This window comes from Protopterus annectens, chromosome 3.part0 (assembly GCF_019279795.1).
Source record: "Protopterus annectens isolate FY-2018-M chromosome 3.part0, PAN1.0, whole genome shotgun sequence".
Classification (NCBI taxonomy): Eukaryota; Metazoa; Chordata; order Ceratodontiformes; family Protopteridae; genus Protopterus; species Protopterus annectens.
In genome coordinates, this window is record NC_056731.1 from 1475865589 (window position 1) to 1475886337 (window position 20749).

Genomic DNA, 20749 nt, shown 5'->3' on the forward strand with positions numbered 1-20749 from the left:
ACACAGAAAAACATTCCCGGAGGCCCTAATTGCAAGCACACCACACCAACAGAGGCCTCCAAAGCAGACCCCAAGCAACCAAAACCTCCAAACATAGCACATGCAACACATAGTACACAAAGCTGGTGTGCCAAACAGTTACAGGCCAGAAGGAGAAACAACATGCCTGATACAGTTGTAATAGGTGTCTGTAAAGGCAGACACACTGCTGTCCCACTCACCAGACTGAACAAGGGAAAGGGTACAGTAAGCTGCCTGTAGGCTGCCACAATACGCCACATAACACAAGTACGCAGGTCACCCCAAAGCAAGCAGAAATATGATGCACTCATTGTCCATGCTGGTGTGAATGACCTGAGATGTACCTCCCTGGACTACATGAAAAGAGACATGGATGAGCTCTCTGAGTATGTACTCCAGGCCAGTATGACACTGGCTTGCAGCATCCAACCCTCACCAAGAATGATGCCACAGTACAAACACAGAATGATCAGCTTTAACAGGTGGCACAGTTACAGCTGTCAGTCCAAGAGGGTCTAATGTCTGTCTGCTTGAGATGTCATGCATGACAAGCCATGCTGCTATTCCAGGGATGGCTTGCACCTGTTACCCCTGGGCATCTGGATACTGGATAAGGCCTTTGCCACCTCCATAGAGCCGTACGTAGGCAAGGCCAAAAAGACTAACCCACCACCCTAGAAAACATAAGTGATAAGAAACATAAGGGTAATGCTGACCAATGCCAGATGTGTAAACTGCAATATGCATGCTCCTGAGGCACTTCCCAGTATGGAGAACATCGATGTCTGTGCAGTGACAGAAGCCTGCTGCAAGCCTACTGACAGCACACCAGCACTACCAGGTTATACCACATATCATGCGTTATGGCCCCAACACCTGGACCAAAACATCAGAGGAGGGGGTGTATCCATATGCAGCACAGACACCCATATGGCCAGGTAACTGTCAATGCACGAAGCAGCGGAGACCACCCATGTGCACCTAAGTGTAGTCAAAACTGCTGTACAGTCTGTAGCATGCGACAGACCACACTCTCACACACAGGAACCCCACCCAGACATCCTGAAGACACTGGACAGTATGAATGTCCCACCAAATACCAGACAAGGTACTCACAAATTACCACATTGGTGGTAAACCATTATGTATGCAAGGAGTAATCAGGGACCTAGGGACACAAGTCGACAGTAACCTGTCATGTGACACTCACAATGCCAATGTGGCTAGGAAGACTGTCTATATTGGACACCGTATCATGAAATGATTCACATCTAAATCAGCAGAGGTCACTGTGCCCCTGTACTGTTCCCTTATCAGATCCATAATCTAGTACAATGACTCATATGGGATGTACCGTACCTGACACCTGCAGCGGTTAGGAAGACCTCAAAGGTACCTCACCAAGAGGATAAAGGGTGTCAAATATATGTCATATGCTGTCTGGCTGTAGACACCCCAGCTGAATGCAGTCACAGACTGCCTACACAGAGGCATTGTATGTCTGTTGTACAAGGCCATGTCCAACACAGGAGTAATGGACATGCTCCACCCCAGGAAATCAAAGCCATTGGAGCTGTGAGAGTGACAGATGTCAGCCTCAACACATAATGAAATAGGATGTGCTGGAGGGACAGATACATAACCCAGAGGCTCCCCACACCCAGGAACAGGATCCCAATCCATGTTAGGCAGAGCCCCTCACTGACACCCCTCAACAGGAATACTGCCAAGTGGATGGATGATCATACATGTACACTGGGGGTCTTCACTGTGTCACGTCCAGACAGAGGCACAGTAAAGAAAATCATAAATGGCCTCAATAGTCACATAGCAAGGGGCGGCGAAAGACACACACACTCTGGCTAGGCTTACTAATGCCCTAGGGTGGATAGCCTAGTATGAACCTATGAACCTATGAAGATACAAATTGTACAGGACACTAAGGATAATCACAAGGCTTACTCAACTGATGGTAGGAACCATGTTGGGAATTCACAGATATGCTCCGAATCACACATATATTACAAATAACATACCAAACACACACACATATTGCCAACATACAACCTGACAGGTTCAGTGCAACCCCCCCCCAGAATGCAAAATATCTATCCCAGCAGACTGCTGGCCCCCTTACATTGCAGATGCTGAGGTAACAGCCGTCATCTACAAAGCAAAACACACAGCAGCAAAGGTATGTGATGGAGTCCTGGGCTGAGGCCAACATGGACACCAAGAATAATGGAATGCCAAATCACACTACTGCCCACTGTCAGCCTTACCACAGGATATGTACCCAAAGAGCAGTGTACAACAACAGTGGTCCTTCACAACAAAAGTGTTGCCTGAATGGATACTGCAAACTACCACCCCAGGATCCTGTCAAGCTTGGTCTGCACAGCTATGGAAAGGATCAGTTTGTACCGCAGACATAAAGCTATCGTGGACATACTGACACCGGACCCTACCCAGTGTGGCTGTCATAAGTGCATATCCTGCCCCTTAACATGTCTGACCCATTTGAAACAGTCATTAAGGTCATTGATGAGGGCAATGTGGTCCACACAGCGTTGCTGGACTGTGCATATGCTTCCAGGCAATACCCTACGAGTTCAGTATGGATATGTTCACCAGCTTAAATATAAACCCCTATGTCAGAAGAGGGGTTGCAAAAAAGACCAAGGACAGAACTGACATGGTCAGACATGCTGCATCCATGTCAGACTACAAAGCAGATATGAGTGGCATCCCACAAGGCTTGGTCCTGGGACCCCCCCCATTCCGTATATATGTCCCATAGGTACAGGCCAACATGGAAGGACTGTGACTGAACATGTATGCAGAGGAGTACAAACTGCCCACCATATCTGACCCCCAGCTGACACAAGCAACCCACAAAAGGGCCACATAGAAACAGACAACTGGAGCCATAGCCATGTCAGCAAGCTAATTTCAGAACTGTGTATAGACAACCACCGTGGATGTACAGTAAGTGCCCACCAATTACCACACAGGTGATAACCCATTACGTACCTAACATGTAATGAGAGACCTGGGGACACAAGGTGATAGATATCCTGCATTGGACAAACATGTGGCTGTAGTGTTTGCAGAAACATACCATATACCCACCCAATCATGAAGGTTGTCAGATCTAGATAAGGGGAGGTCACTGTGGCTCTGCAGTCATCCTTCATCAGCGTCACAATTGACTACAATAGCCCCTGTGGGATATACCTCAGCAGACACCTCCATCAACTGTAAAGTCCACAACATTACCCCACCAGGAGTAGCAAAGAGGATGAACAGATGCCATGTGTTGCCTGATTAAACAAACTGCAGCTCCACACACTGCCATACTGCCCACCCAGAGGCAAGCTGTGCCTGATGCATGAAGCCATGTCCAAGCTGGAATCAATGAACATGCTGCACCTTGTACAATCTGAATGGCAGTGAGCTATGCACATGAGAGACCTGAACCCCAGCACTGACATACATAGGACAAAGCTGTACAGAATGATCTATAACACAGAAGCCACCCCCTCTCTTGAGTAAACTCCCAGTACAGGTTAGCCAGAGAGTCACCTATCGACACCCCTCAAGAGGAATCCTGATGAGTGGATGGAAGATGGTAGGTTAACCCTGTGTATCACTGTTATGGCAGAGGTAGACGGAGGCACAGTATACTAACCATGACATATGTCATGGCAAACTCCAGTTACAATGTGTGTCGAAGGACAAACACACTCTGTGACTAGCATCAGAAATGGCCTAGGGAACATCGCTAGTGTTTGCCAATGTCCACCTATGTTGTGGAATACACTACCAATGTTGGACAAGCCTGGTGTAGGTAGTCCATATCTGAACATAATGCAACATGGTCATATGTGCACAACTGGCCCCTACACAGTCTGTTGTGCTCACTATGAAGATGTCAAGCAGTGATAGGACTAAAGCCCAGGATACTGTCCACCACAGTGAAAGTACTGAACCAGTACACTATACGGTACTGCAGAGTTAGGTCAGTATGAAAGGATATTGACAACTGTATGCAAAGTATCCCATGTAATCCCTGCAGGTGCAGTATAATCCCTGTTGTGGCAGACATGAAGCAGTTGGCCAGTAAGTACACAACATGACACCCAACACACAACCATAAACGTGAGATATTGTTGAAGTTCACACACACACAAATATGTGGTGGACTGCAGAGTTCAACATATGGAAAGCTCACACTGGGCATGCTCGCACACTTTGATAAATGAGGCATATGTCAGACAACATGCCATGGAAAGGCTGAACTGGGCATGCTCACACACTTAGGCCATATCTCCGTTTAGCAGTTGGCCACACATATCTGGTATTTGTACGTGTCATTCCAGGAACCAACCACAACACAGCAATCTGCCCAGTGCACACAGTAAATGACTACAGAGACATAAGTGATATAGTGGATCACCCTCATATTCAAACATCTTCCACAGATACACAAGTTTTTCATAGGAACAGGGAATGCTATGGCAATAAAGACCTGCAAACAGTCTAACAGCAACAAATATTGTGCATCTGACAATTAAACATATGGGTGTAGAGGTCAATACTAGGCTGTTTGCCCTAGGGAATGACAGCTTAGCCAGAGTGTGCTTGGCATCTGCATCCCCAGTACAGTAGGCTACTGTGCCACTGTAAAGTAGGTCACATAAGGCAACATGTGAGGCTAGTGAGCTGTGCCTCTGTCAAGCAGGGGCACAGTGGAGATCCCAGGGTTTGAATGTGCTAAGCCACATCCATTTTGTTGGTGTGTGCTGGTAAAGGGTTGCTGAGGACCACTAACAGTAAGTGGGCATCAATAACAGACTGAGGAGAGCCCTATCTGCATTGTCTGGACAAGTCCACTGTCAATACTGTGTTGTGGTGATTATGTGGGATTGAAGTGTCGTGCCGGTACTGTTCACAGATGTCCTCCCTCTGTGGGCTACAGCTCTGCAATGTATTAGCTCACTCTGTCTGTTGGATGGCTCATATATGGCTGGTGTACACCTGACAGGTGTCTTGTTGTGGAGCAGTCATGGGTATATGTGGGATAGCATGATCAATGCAAACCTTACACATGCTCATAGAATGCAATTGTCAAGGATTATGCAGAGTGGCCAGTATAGTCCCCCAGCATGGGTCCTTTGAAGTCATCCACCTCAGTCTTCACAAGTGTAGAGTCTGCTTGTGCTAAATACAGTTTGATTGCAGTTACAACCTTGCCTGAGGGTGGGGATGGGATATGGGTGTCCAGGGAAAGGTGGGTATGGTCAGATATCAACAATGGTCATCTACCTCTGGTGTGGAAAAGTGAGTACCCATGTTGCAGATGGACAGGTGCAATATGTATTCCCCCTGTGGCTGTGGTGAGTGGTTCTGCCATAGCACATGGACCCACAAATTGTAGTGGCTGTAGGGTAAAGTTGTAGAGGCCTGAGTAGTTCCCACACACAATATGCCTGTACCTGATGTTAACAACTGGAATGGTGTATGTGAACACCTGCATATCCCGGCACTGTTCCCAGGGAAGCAAAGTGTGTGTCCTGGATGTGGGAGTGGTGTTCTAGACTGGTTGTGTTGTGTGTTACAGGTCCTGTGGTCACAAAGCATGGTATAGAACATAACCTGCCAGTGCGATGTGCATATCTGACCCTGGAGTAGGTGCCTGCAAATGCATATATATGCTATCCCCCACTTGACAGGTAGTACTAGATGTACATACCTCTGTAGAAATAAAGATGTCAGCACCCTATAAATACTATAGATGCAGAACAGATGCTCAGTAATTCGGATAGTGCGCTCTGCTAATGCGTCTTCCTCAAGTGCCATAATGTAGTTAGGTAGGGGTTTGAACCATGCAAATGCTCAGTGTGTGTGTGTGTGTGTGTGTGTGTGTGTGTGTGTGTGTGTGTGTGTGTGTGTGTGTGTGGGTGAGTGGGGTTGATGTCTGTGTGAGAGAAGTGTCCCTTTTGGCAACTGGGAAAACACTCTACAGGATGCACATACCCCTAACTAAGCACTGATGATGTCAGCACCTTATAAGTACAGCAGGAGAAGGGAAACCTTCCCAGTAATGTGAATAGTGCGCTCTGCTAATGCGTCCGTCACGAGTGTCATAACATAATTAGGTAGAGGTTTGAATCCTACAACTGCCCAGTGTGTGGGGAGGGGGGTTAGTGCATGTGCAATTCTGTGTGAGGGAGATGTCCCTTTTGGCAACTGTGAAAACACTCTACAGGATGCCCATTCCCCTATCTAAGCACTGATGATGTCAGCACCCTATAAGTACAGCAGGAGAAGGGAAACCTCCCAGTAATGCAAATAGCGCACTCTGCTAATGCTTCTGTCACAAGTGTCATAATATAGTTAGTTACGTAGGAGTTTGAATCCTGCAACTGCCCAGTGGGTTTGGAGATGAGTTAGTGTGTGTGGATGTCTGCGTGAGAGAGATGTCCCTTTTGGCAACTGGGAAAACACTCTACAGGATGCACATTCCCTTATCTACGCACTGATGATGTCAGCACCCTATAAGTACAGCAGGAGAAAAAAAAACTCTCAGTAATTCGAATAGTGCACTCTGCTAATGCGTCTCTCTCAAGTGTCATAACTTAGTTAGCTAGGAGTTTGAAACCTGCAAGTGTGTGTGTTTGGATGTGGGGAGTTTGTGTGTGTGTGCCATTCTGTATGAAAGACGTGTTTTTTTGCAATCAGGAGATGATGCACATTACCCTTGCCAAACACTGATGATGTCAGCACACTATACGTACAGCTGGAGAAGGGACACCTCCCAGTAATCCGAATAGCGCCCTCTGCTAATGCGTCTCTCTCAAGTGTCATAACAGTTAGGTAGGAGTTTGAAACCTGCAAATGGCAAGAGTGTGTGTGTTTAGATGTGGGGAGTTTGTGTGTGTACAATTCTGTATGAAATACATGTGCTTCCTGGCAATCAGGAGATCACACTACATGATGCACATTACCCTTTCCAAACACTGATGATGTCAGCACCCTATAAGTACAGCCGAAGAAGAGGAACCTCCTACTAATCTGAATAGTGCGCTTCGCTAATGCGTCTCTCTCACGTGTTGTGACATAGTTAGGTAGGGGTATGAATCCTGCAAGTGTGTGTGGTGGGGTGGTAGGGTGTGTGTAATTGCAAGTGTAAGAGAACAGATCCTTTTGGCAAATACTACAATACAAGAGATGCTGCATATTCCCCCAGTAAACACAGGGGATGTCACCACACTATCAGTACAGCCAAACAGGGCTACTTGGCCAGTAATGCCAATAGTGCGCTCCGCTACTGGGTCTATTACCATTGTCAGAGCACAGATAGGTATGTTTTGGAAACCCACAACTGCCACGTGTGGCTGTGTCACACAATCTGACCTTCTGTGGGTTGTTGTGCATAACAATGCATGCCATTGCCTAAACCAGCAATGGCAATGCACACATGATGTATGTGTGTGACACATACACATAAATACCTGTGACCTGCAGTAGTTACCATGTCTGACACGTGCCTTGAGTGAATAAATGGTATTTGCAATTCATAACAATATGACTGTGTCTTACTGTGCAGGGGCCACACGCGGTATGTGTCTATACAGTGTGGGTTGTATATGGTATAATACCTACAGCAAGGGATACACATCTGGTCTGGGCCATATAGTCTACATGTAGTCAATGAACAGGTGCTGCATGTTCCCACCTGTTGTGGGAGTGGTAACATGTTATTCCACTGCAATTCAGTGACCACATGCTCGGAACCTTTCAGCTAGTGTGTTGTAGCTACAGTAATGCTCACGCACAATGTTTGGCTGGATGCAGTCCAGCCATATAAAGACATTTCTTGAGACTGTCATATTGCCAGTGTTGTTAGGGAGGATAGGTGGGTTTCCTGTGTATGGGAGGGTTGTGTGTGCCAGGCTATGAACCAGAAGGCAGTCCAACACACTGTTAGCTGCTCATGGATAGACCCTGATGCTTTGTGCTGTGCCAACAACCTGGAGGTGTGTGTATCTGTGGTGCCTTGGGATACCACCCCCCTGTCCATGTGTGTTACATGTGTAGGGGACAACAGGCATGGTATGAGGTATAACCTGGCAGTGATGGGTTGCACCTGTGAGCCATGAATCAAGAATCTGGTACTGCACAGACATTGCAGTTCACCGTGCTGAGGACAGTGTCCAGTGCATGCATCTTGCGGTGTACACTGCTGGTGTTGTGTAGCATCACTGTTAGTGTCCTATCCTGTGTGATACCCGCGGAGGTGGCTATGTAATCTGTGTCCTGCAGCCAAAGGCACTATTTGTGTATCAAGGGGCTTCGCCAATATACAATGGCCCATGGGTGTCACATGCAAGCTGCCCATTGCAAATCATTGTGGCTTCCCTAGCATGTAAGCACACATTGACAGCCAGTGGATACCCTATGAATGACATTGGAGATTGAGCAGGATGTAGACACAGAACACCCTTCCTACATATTGTGGTAGCATACCTGGTGAGGGTATGATGGCAACCAAGATCAGGCTCATACTGGCCCGTGCCACATGCTGAGAGATCCCTTCTATGTTCCCTATCATGTAGTCCAGGGAGGTATGTCTCAGGTCATCCACAGTGGCATGGTCAATGGCTGAGTCATATGTGTCCATGCCTCTGACTGACCTGTATGCATGTGTTTTGTGGTGGACCATAGTGCCCCACAGGCATATCACTGTGACCTTTGCCATGTACAGCCTGTTGAGCAGGACCCCACTGCAGCGGCCAAGAGAGGTACCTGACACATCTGTAGCAGGTGTGTTGTGTAGCCCTACAGGCTGTGAGTGTGTGACACATGGGATGTGTGTGCCATGTGTGGCATGTGCTCTGTTCCGACGTAACGTATGCCTGTGTGCCAGATGCGGAGGTGTGTGATGCTTAGGCAGGATGCTATTCTGAGTCTCCAAGAATGCCCCAGTGTGTTCAGATTGCTGTCAGTGCGGGTCTATGTCAGACTGGTATTGTAGTCACTGTAGTATGTCATGCCACCTGACAGGGTATGGCAGTACTGGGTTCAGAGTGCTCAGTCCCCAGATTGGCTATGTGGTGGCATCCCACAGATGTGTTGTACTTTCCTGGCCAGGGGTGAGAGTTGACTGCATACATGTGGCAGCTGTGACATTGCCACATGACTCACATAAACCACAACTGGACAATATAGAGGTGATTCACAGGTTACCTTTGCACATGCTACTATAGTAGTGTGATTGCCATGGTGATTACCAACACATAGGGCCAATGGGGAACAACATACTGAAGATGTGTATGTGTGGGTGTACTGCAACTGATTTCATAGCACTGGCATATATGACTGCACACTTGGGTAAATGCCAGGTAAGTCATGTGCAATGTGTCACAGGCAACATACCTGCAAACAGGACAGACAGTGACGTTCTGTCATGTGGAAACTTGACATACGTATAGTACGCTATGCAGATGTCACTAGGAGTCCACAGAAGCACTGTAACTCTGCATTGCAGGTGGAAGCAGTGTTCCAGGGAACCCCAAGCGAACATGCATGCAAACAAAGCTACAGTAAGCAGGGCTGGAAGTAGTCCATTGTACAACAAAGAAGGGGTAACACTAACAGTAGGTAACAGTGCAAATATGTAGGCACTATCAACATGTACCCAGGAATGCACAGCTCAGATGTCCATGGTAGAACTGATATTATGTCATAGTTAATTGTGATTTGTATTACATTGGTACTGCACACATATCAACATGCGCAAACATCCACATTGCATAGTCGTTTTGGGCAACTTGCCACCATTACTGTACATGCCCATCATTGTGTATCACTACTTGCATTAGCTTCCCCCCTGTGCTACCCATTTATGTGGCTATCTGTTGACATCTTTACCACCGGTATGGAATAATGTGCAGCTGTTACACTATGGTACTTACTATGGGTGTTTTACACTATGGTACTTACTATGGGTGTAGATAACAATTCAGGACAGTCATATGGTTACTGCACCAGGCATGCTGGGATATACACACAGTCATATCAGCACACTGTACTGTTACCAACATGACACTAGTAATACACTTCTATGTAGTCACACTGTGCATCAGCAATGTGTTTACCTGTTCCTGCACTGATGTTAGAGATTGCAGGAGGTGGCATAGTTTCATCATATGCACAGGGTGTGAATTAGGTATGACTGAGTCTGCCACTGATACCACCAATTGACATGTGTGTGTATGTGTGTTGGTGAGGGACAGCAGTACAGGGTGGTGCACTGTTGGTACAGTGTGTGCGTGTATGTGGTAGCCCTAGTTGTTAACATTTTGCATGTGTGTATGCACGCACACAGTTCCACCTCATGGCTGCCATATACAGGAGTTTGTGGACAGCCACAGACTGCACCTGGCAGGTCATACAGATCAGTGTCTGTGGGCATGGACACAGTACCTGTGCCTGGCAGGGGTGCTACGGACCGTATCTGTTACTAAGCCAGACTGGGTACTGTCATCAGAAGTGGGAGTGTGTTGACTGGACACAGGTCCATGTTGGGACTGTCCAGAGCCACGTGCACGTGGTGTCCTGGGGCGTTCCGATGACAGCACAGACCCAGCATTGCTGGGACTGCTGCTGGAACTATGGGGGCGTCCACGGGCCTGTTGTCATCTGCGCCGACTGCCAGCTGCTGCTGTTGCTGGCATACGGCCACGTCGACACCGCAACCATCCACCATTGCCCTGGCTCATGGACATGTGGTTGTGGAACTGCTGTAATATGTCCCCACAATGTCTGTCTATGATATCGGTGAAATTATGGATAGCATCCGTGATGTCACGCATACTGTCAGTCATGGCTGTACGACATGCTCTCAGCTCCCTCAGACCCTGTCTGGTGTACCTTTCCATACGTGACTGTGCCTGCATGACAGCCCGAAACATAGCTGAGGTTGACAGACCTCTTTGAGCACTTCTGCCAGAGGCAGTATGCCCACAGATGCTCCCATGAGAACCCATGGGCAACTGTCTGTGTGGTGCCATCACAGGACCCTGCCCATGGCTGCTGTGTGGGGAAGCATGTGCCACAGATACCACATTACCTTGGTCAATGCCCACTGTATCCTGTCCATCACCTAGGGACAATGGTGACATAGGATGTACTGGCAGGATGACTGTGCACAATGATGGGGTTGACAGCTGTGTACTGTCAATTGGCTGACCAATGACAGACCCTGACACACCTTCCTTTGCCATTACACAGATATCATCATTATAAGTACCTGTGGCACCAGATTCAGGTTCCCTGCTGCAGCACCAGAACCTATGGGAGGAAGACAGGAAACACAGTTTACAATGTCTACACAATGTTACCAGTGATGCACTTATGCACACATGCATACATGCACACGTGGACACATGCACACATGCACACATGGACACAGGCACACGTACACACATGCACACATGCATACATGCACACGTGCACACGTGGACACAGGCACACATGCACAGATGCACACATGCACACGTGGACACAGGCACACATGCACACATGCACACATGCAAACATGGACACGTGTACACATGGACACATGCACACATGCACACGTGGACACAAGCACACATGCACACATGCACACGTGGACATAGGCACACATGCACACATGCACACGTGGACACAGGCACACATGCATACATGCACACATGCACACGTGGACACAGGCACACATGCACACATGCACACCCCGCAGTATACACACAGAGCACTATTGAGTTACACTAGTATTACTAGCACTATCAGGACTATTATAGGTATTGTTAAAACACACTCACCAGCATGGATGGGCTGCCTTGCTGTAACACCGGAGGGACCTGTAGAAATGAGGAGATTAATGTCAGTGGGCACAACTGTGCCATAGATACTGCATATGATACAGTGCAGTAGTACACCAGTTGCCTTTCACATGTCAGCTGCTGATATTGGCAATATCACACCTGCACAATCACATACTATGTTGACAGCTACATACCACGGACACACCTTACACATGCATAAACTAACAGTGTACAGAACAGTCAAGTGTACATATGGCATATTACCTGTACGCTCCATGTCGTGTTGCTGTGTGGATCCAGCCTCCATCATGATGCAGATGTGTTGCTGTTGATGTTCTGGGGCTGGAGCCACAATACTTAGGAGTAGTCCCTCCAGTCTGGTGAGGGGGGATGTGTGGCCACCCCACCTCCTGTGGCAACCTGTTGCCTGTGGATATCCGACACACGCTGATGGACATTTCTGATTAAATCACTGCAGTGATGTTGTACCTGCTCATATGTCCTATTATGCGTGCCAATGTCATTTACCCTATGGACAAGGCCTTGCCACAGTGCAGCCCTCTCCTGCTGATTCTGGCTGGTGCGGGAAAATAGTATGTCATAATCCCACACCAGGCTCTGGTGTATCTCCTCATCTTCTGCTGCAGAGTAGGCAGGATTACGCTGACGCGCCATGTCCCTGGAAGAGAACACAAACAGGATATCAGCAGACTATGTCAGCAATATATGGCACACATACTATACATGATACTCAACTGTAGTGATATACTACTACTCCCATATGTAGCATGTGTGTGTCTCTTGGTGGATACACAAGTACATGGCCAGATATCAGTGCTTAGCCAACACCTGTGCAACAATACCTGCCACATTCCATACAACATAGTAGCATGCCCCATCGGTCAGCACACTGCGATGGGTCCAATGCACACCCTCACTCTGGGGGTTCATACCAAGGTACTGTATGTGGAACGCCATCCACTAATGTGATCTGGACACAAGTTACTCGGCCTGGATATACATATCCCACCACCACTGCCACCAGCACAGTAGACTACTTTGATATGTATGTGATTAGACAATTATTCACTTGTTAGGACTGAGATGGTATCCATGCAGCCCACTGGGCCAGTGGAAGCCACAACCCACATTGCTGACCCCTTTGTGAATGCTTCCCACTGACATCCCAAAGAATGCATGGAACAAGCACACACATTTCTAACCCATACCCTATGCACAAAGGTTAGGCATCCTGTCCGGTGGACCCCAGCCAAAGGCTGATTGTATAACGATAGAAGGAGGCTACTGCAGGACAGAGCAGATTCACATTAAGGGAAGGCATCTGTGGTCAGCACTGGTAATAAGCTACAGTCTCTCATAACAACATCCACAGCCTACTCTGGGAGGGAAATGGCCACGAACACTATAGATAACCACAAGGCCTTCTTCAGTTATGTTACACATATGGACCAAATGCCTCAGATATGCTCTGAGATACTACACACCTACTTAACATTCACCGAACACACAGATATTGGCAACATTCTTGCAGACAGGTTCGGTGCACATATCCCCCCTCCTTCTCCCCCACACTTAGAAATACTTATCACAGCTGAATGTAACATCCCTATCATCTCATATGTCCAGGTGAGGGCCGGCCTTAGCAAAGCAGAACACACAGCATCAATGTGACCTGATGGTATCCCTGGATGTGTGCTACGTGAACTCCAAGAGGACATACAACCGCATATAAGACTGATATTTAACCTTGGCCATACTACGGGATATGTACCTGAACACTGGCATACAGCAACAGTGGTCCCACTCCACTAAGGATGCACCTCTACTGACCCTGGGAACTACCGCACCATCAGCTTAACCAGCCTGGTCTGCAAAGCTATGGAATGATTCAGTATGGGACGCATATACAGCGATATTGGGTACCTGCAGACACTTGTTCCCAGCCAGTTTGCCTTTGTGATGGGCTGATCCTGCCTTTTAAACCTTGTTGACCTTTCAAAACAGTCACTACAGCCATTGATGAGGGCAATGCAATCCATACAGCCTACCTGGACTTGCCTAAGGCCTTCAACACAGTACTCCACTCAGGCATCATAGACAAGCTCATTAGCTTACATGTTACTACATATGTCACATGATGGGTTGCGCACTGGTTGACATACAGAATCCATAATATTGATATTGCAGGAGCCATGTCAGACTCACTGCCAGTCACATGTGGTATCCCACAGGCCTCTGTCCTAGGACCCCTCTTGTTTGGCATTTATTTCTCAGATGTAAAAGCAAACATGTGCGGGTTGTGGATGACAAAGTTCCCAGATGACTGCAAACTAAGCGCCATAGTCGTTACACCAGCTGACACACACATCCTACAGACAGGCATCACTGAAACGGAAAACTGGTGCCAGGATCATGGCCTAACACTGAATGACATGTGATGTATAGTCATCCCCTTTGGGTGGAACTACGTGCACACAACATATCACATGGACATGCCTATAGATACAGACCTATGACACATATGGAGGGTTCACAGTATGTAGACTATTAACTTGTTACTTTACATTACCTGTGTTTGTCGCAGCTGGTTGCGTTACCTCTACTACATCTTCCTGCTGCTGCTGGCACAGCTTGGTACTGACACTGCTGACAGCTTCAACTTAGTTTGTGTACCGCGTGTTGTTGTTTGTGTTCTTATTTATTTTTTTCTTTCTCTCTATCTCTCTCTCTCTCTCTCTCTCTCTCTCTCTCTGTCTGCCTCCAGAAAGTGCAATGAAAGTATTGCATGTGTGGAGTGTGAGTACAGGATGCTTTTGTAGGTACTGCATAAGTCCATGTGATGGCCTCTGCACCAATTGTAAGCCAGCATTTGCTAATTGCATCCAGTCAGTTGTGTACTGATTGCAGTTCTCACTGTGATTTCAGGGCAGTGCTATAAAAGGGTATGTGAGATAGGCATTTCCCTTTCAGATTGTAAGGGCGGGGACCATGCTGGTATGCTGTGGACACTGTTCTGTGAGTGTAAAGGTTAGTATCTCTCTCAAGATTCAGGCTGTGTTGTAGATTCACATTTCTCCATTCCTCTCTCCTGTTTCCTGTAGTAAGTGTGTATGCACACTGACACCTACAACTATATATACATATATATATATATATATATATATATATATATATATATATGTGTGTGTGTGTGTGTATGTGTAAATATACATACATTTCTATATGTACATTAACTGACATTATTACCTACTAGCTACCAACTAGCATGGCTGTTTCTGTTCACACACTACTATTATGGAAATCCACTAGTTTTCAAAGTAAGTATAAATGACATGCTTTGTGTACTACACATCCTATATTCCCTTTACATTCATTCCTACTATTACATGATATATTTATTTTAGCACAATGTTCTTGTATAGCAGTCATGGCTTAGTGGTAGTTCATGCAGACTACTGTTTCCAAGGTCCTGGGTTCGGGACTGAGAGTGGGATTTTATTTTGCTTTTGAACTGACTACAGGACCTGTCAATCAGATGACTAAGGCACTTTTAAGCAGTTGTAACGGGGTTAGCGCTGGTTTGCGCGGAGCTCCCGCATGCACACTGGCGTTCAGCTCTGCGCACACCCACTTACAACCGCTTAACAGTGCTTACTCTGGCGCACACCCGCGCTATTTTCTTTGAAAGAAATGAAAATGGGGAGACAGGAAAGTGGTGAAAAAGGGGTCACAAAGAGGGTAAGACAGTAGGGAAACAAGCTTGGGTTTTGCAGGAGGGATGTAGGTAAGGCTCATAGCTGCCCATTTCTTCATCAGCAACAGCTGTGCATATGTATGTAATTTGGTGTGACATTTGAAACCTTCCACCCCTGAAAGAGGTGTCAGGACAACAATAATACTTGTTGTACAGCCAATTGTAATTGATAGTTTCCATGTCCAGCAGACATGTGTGCGGAATGGGCAGCTATGTATGGGGCGTAATTTTTGTGTGGGTACAGAGTGCCCTTTTTTTTTTTTTTTTTTTTTCTTCAGGTGAGAGTGGTATGTCAGGTGAAGGAAGTCGGTATAGCTGGGGAGGTAGGTTGGGTAGGTCAACAGACAAGACAAACAAGATGCATACAGGGGCGGTGAATGACATGTGTTGGGGGGGTTACACAATTGATGGGGACAGATGTTTGGATATCCAGAGCCCATGAGCCCACAGATGGCAACAGTGGAACTGATATCCCCACCCATGGGCAGTTGCCACTGTTCCTTCACTGCCCAGGATGGGGCTGTGCTGGGGGCTGTGTAGGCCGGGCAACAGGCATGCCCATAAGTTGTGCCATCTGTGCCTCAAGCTGGCATAGGGGCCCAAGAACAGAGTCCCGGATCTCCCTACACACCACAGTCCTGACGCTACGGAGGGTGAGTGGTGGTTTTCCTCCGGCCACACTTGGAGAGGGGGGATGGGCCCCATCCCCTGCAGTGCTTCCACCCACAGGTGGCACAGGGCCATCAGAGGAGGGTCCAGACTGGGCACTAGTGCCAGGTGCACTTGCCAGCTGAGGTGGGAGGGGCGGGTCCGCTGGAACCTGCCTTCCCTGTCGTCCTATGTTTTGCATTATGTCATGACAGTTTGGGTTAGTAACATACAATACCATTCGCACTTAGTTGAAACAGCATGCATTAGTATTCCCATTAACCAAACACCCAGATATTCACACCATTGAACAGCGAGCATAACACATGCATAATTTGAACAGCAATACACAGTCCAACAACATGCATGGTTGATTGATGGCAACAGGCCATCAGGTTTGGATGTATGAACAGGGCAGATGCATCAACGTACATGCAAATATTTATGACCCAACAGGACAAATGTCCAGGGGTTTTAATTGTGATTGCACATACCAATTTCACGTGGAATGGATTATATGTGGTTATAGGGTGGGGTGAAGAAAATATTATTAACACCTTCGAATACCAATACATATGATGTACATTTCTAATAGCTGCAGATATATACACACTACTGTTCTAACTACAGTTTCCTATATGATAACTACTTCAATTTGGTGATAGGACTGTTACTGCTACATCAATATACATTTTATTGTTATTCATACACGTTAATATCTGGCTTTGTTCAGCTACATCATCTTGTTACATTTGCTTTATATAGCTATAGACAACTGTGGATGTTTGGTATTTCAGACAATCATACTATCTGCATATTGCAGACTGAGAGCAACATATCCAGATTTTGGGATACACATTCCAGCTGCAGCAACACTTTGAACACATTTCGCAGTTTGGTTCTACTTGTCACATTCATTTCATTCTGTACTGACTGCAGTATACTTTATTCAGGGGGTATTACTACTTTATTGGTGGATTCATAACTCTTTCTCACACTCTCTCACTTGTTTTCATTTTACTATTCAGGATGGTACTTACTTCTAGGCTTTATTGACATGTTTTACCTTAGTTATTACAATCCTTTCCAGTAGTCTCACTGCTGTCATGTTTCAGTATTTCAACAGAGATATATTTCACACGTGATTTGCTCACCTTCTGCAGCTGTACTTTTCAGCCTGTTGCAGGTTGTGTACTATTATATTACAGGTGGGGCATCTTTATTTCAGACTTTATTTCAGACATTTTCATTTTTCTGTTTGGATTACAGACTGCAACACACTTTTGTAATCAGGCAATACTTGCAAACACTCTTACACTGTTACTTGCACATTATATTACTTAGTGACTACACTGCACTCTTTTGCTAACTGTCATACTTTTATATTTCTTTACAGTTACTGGGAGTGGATTATTGACCTGCCTGGTGGCGCAACTGCACCAGCCTATCGCCATAGGCTCTGCGGTTTGCAGAACGGACACCTGCAGCTGTAATATAAATGAAGTAATATTGGAATACACATCTCCATAATATCAGCTAGTTTAATTTCTTACATACATAATTAAATGTAACTTACTCAGTAGTGGGGCATTGGGAATTTGCCGGGCCACCTGGATCCAAAGGTTCAATTGGCCCTGCTTACGTCTCTTCAGGTCTGCATGGTGGTGATGGACCTGCTCACCAGTCCTTGGAATCCCTGTGGCACTGGTGAGATCATGAGCCAACCGGTCCCACGCCTCAGCCCTATATGCTCCCCACAGGACCTGGCCCTGCATGAGTTGGGCCTCATGATTGTGGACTAGGAGCCAGACCATGTATCTGGACTCCTCAACGCCTCACCTCTGTGCTCAAAAGCAACTACCCTCACCTACTCCTGACATTCTGGCTGCAAGTTAGTTCTACAATTGTTTTTGCTGTGTATTCCCACCTATGGGGCTTATATATGCCGTTTTTCCTACACTTATCTGTGATTGGCCATTTTGGAATTGTATCAGCTTCACAAAACCTGCTTTGTCATGTTCCTCTTTCTATTCATTGCTATATATTTGCTATTACTGCATTTCTAAGTGCAACTGTCATGGCTTAGGGGTTAAGTACCTTGACTATGGTGCATGGTATCTTGGGTGTGAACCTGGCCACTGCTTTTTATATTTTATGACTGTCTAGACAGGCTAGGGGGTGTGTCTGTGTAAAGGCAGTTTTGATACAGCTTGCTCAAAGTTGCCCGTCGGTTAGCTTGTTGGCGCGGTGCTCAGCTCCGCGCAAACGGGGTATGCTGGTTTACTCTTCATTTGGCTGTTAGCACACATCTTACGCTCAGCTCAGCTAGGGGCACTCAGTTTCAGTGTGTTAAACCACTGCTCACCTACGGGCACTCATTTTACACCTGTTAAACCACTGCTCACCTACGGGCAGATGCACTCACCTTGTTAAACTGTAGCTCAGCTATAGGCACATCTGGCATTTTTTATTATTTTATCTCACATTTCTTCAAAATAAATGGCATATTTCATTACATTTTACATAGAATATAATTTTATATGTGTACATATTTGTCAGGGACTTGTTTCGTGCTTATTTTACTAAAAATAAAAATTGATGTTGTGGGGGCTCGAACCATGACTGCCTGCTCTTCAGCCGACGTCTCTACCGCTACACTATTGCTTCTTGGCTTAATTTGCATATTTAGTTCTTATATGCTTTTCCACTGACTGCTAACTGTGTCTAAGCTACGGGCATGCCGGCACAAACGAGCGCACTCACGTGCAAACATCTTTACAATTTAAAAAAATATATATAACATGTTCATTTATATATTTTATGTTCATAGTCTGTGGGGGCATGTGTTGTGTTGTGTTTATTCACATTTACATGGACTCTATCGTGGGTGTTTACTTTGAGCACTTTTACTCTTCTGGGGGCATGTCCGCTTGCAGGGCTCGACCTACAGACACGTCCCCTACTGTCTTCCACGGACCGTGTTAGCCTTAGGTGTGATTCAGCATGCCCTCATGCATATGCATGACATGCTGACGTCACACCGTTTAACTGCAGCCTCCATGTAAGCCTTGTATCTCTTATACAGAGGCTTCGTGAATCCTGCCCATTATGTTCTTTGGCAGGCGTGACTGTCTCCCAGAATGTAACAGTCCCTTTAGTTTCTCTCCACCTACCATTGTCATATATTTAGCTTAATTATGACACATATAATAGGCTTACAATACTATTGTAGTGATATTTGTATCATATTTCACCAGTAAAGTTTCACTAAGAAATTGGTTAGCAATGACATTTCTGAAAGTTACAGTATTCACATTTTCATTGCTAGCAGTATGGTTAAAAATCCCGGTTTGGTTATTTATAGAATTATTAGTTAACATTTTGTAATAATCCTTTCTTCTGGCAGTTAAAATACTTTACTTACTGATATTTTATAGATTTTTGCAAGTATTTGTATATAACTGCACATTTTTAGTTACAGATTTTGTTTGCCAAATAATAAACAAGACTTCAATAGCTAATAATCTTTCATTTCACACAACTAGCTTGTCAGTTCTCTTATGGTCACCATGAAAAGCCTGTTTGCATAAACTACTTAAATGTGTCACAGGCTAATTATATTTTTGCTTCTGATATTAAAGTCAGGTTAACCCTTTAACATTTTAAATTAGAGATTTGAGTATTTACCATTTTGCTGGTGTTAAATATCCATTTTTGCAATGTTATAGCTTGTGTTTTGGGAGACATACCTAGCAAGCTGTTTGTATCCATTTGTTATAGTTCAAAAAGGTTGTTCCTTCCATGATCATGGAAGCTTTAGGTCCTCATATCAGTTGGGAAGACAAATTCTTGACTCAGTTAGTATGAGCTTACTTTTTCCTGGACTTCATACATCTCAATGGCAGTGAGATATACCTAGAGGTTGTCATTTTTCCAGATTTTCTTCAGTAGTGTGGTGGTCTTTGGAGTACCCAGGATAGACACTAAAAAGTGTATTTGTTCTTGAAGACTGTTCTATTGTCTGCTGGTTGATTCATTCTGCTCCTGTAAGGTCAACAGGTCTGCATCAGAGTCATGTTGTTCTGTGCTACACCTTCCACAAATGTTTACATTTTGGGTAATGCAAAAATTTGGCAGCTCAATTACATACAGCACAAGTCCTTTTTTCTCTCCTTAGTTAGGGAAACAAGTCTCTCTTTCTGTCTCTCATCTTAATTTGGAAACATGTCTCTAATATAGGTGCACTGCTGGCTGTGAAGCAGGAACAACATTTTTCAAATGGGTGGGATAACCACATTTTGCATATACCTTCGGCCAGGGTAGTGAGTAAAAGGCACTGGTGGCAGATTTCATAAGTTCAGTGTCTTTTATTTACAGTGATGAAAATCTTCAATTGTGATCAAGAAATATGAATTATTACAAGACATTTATG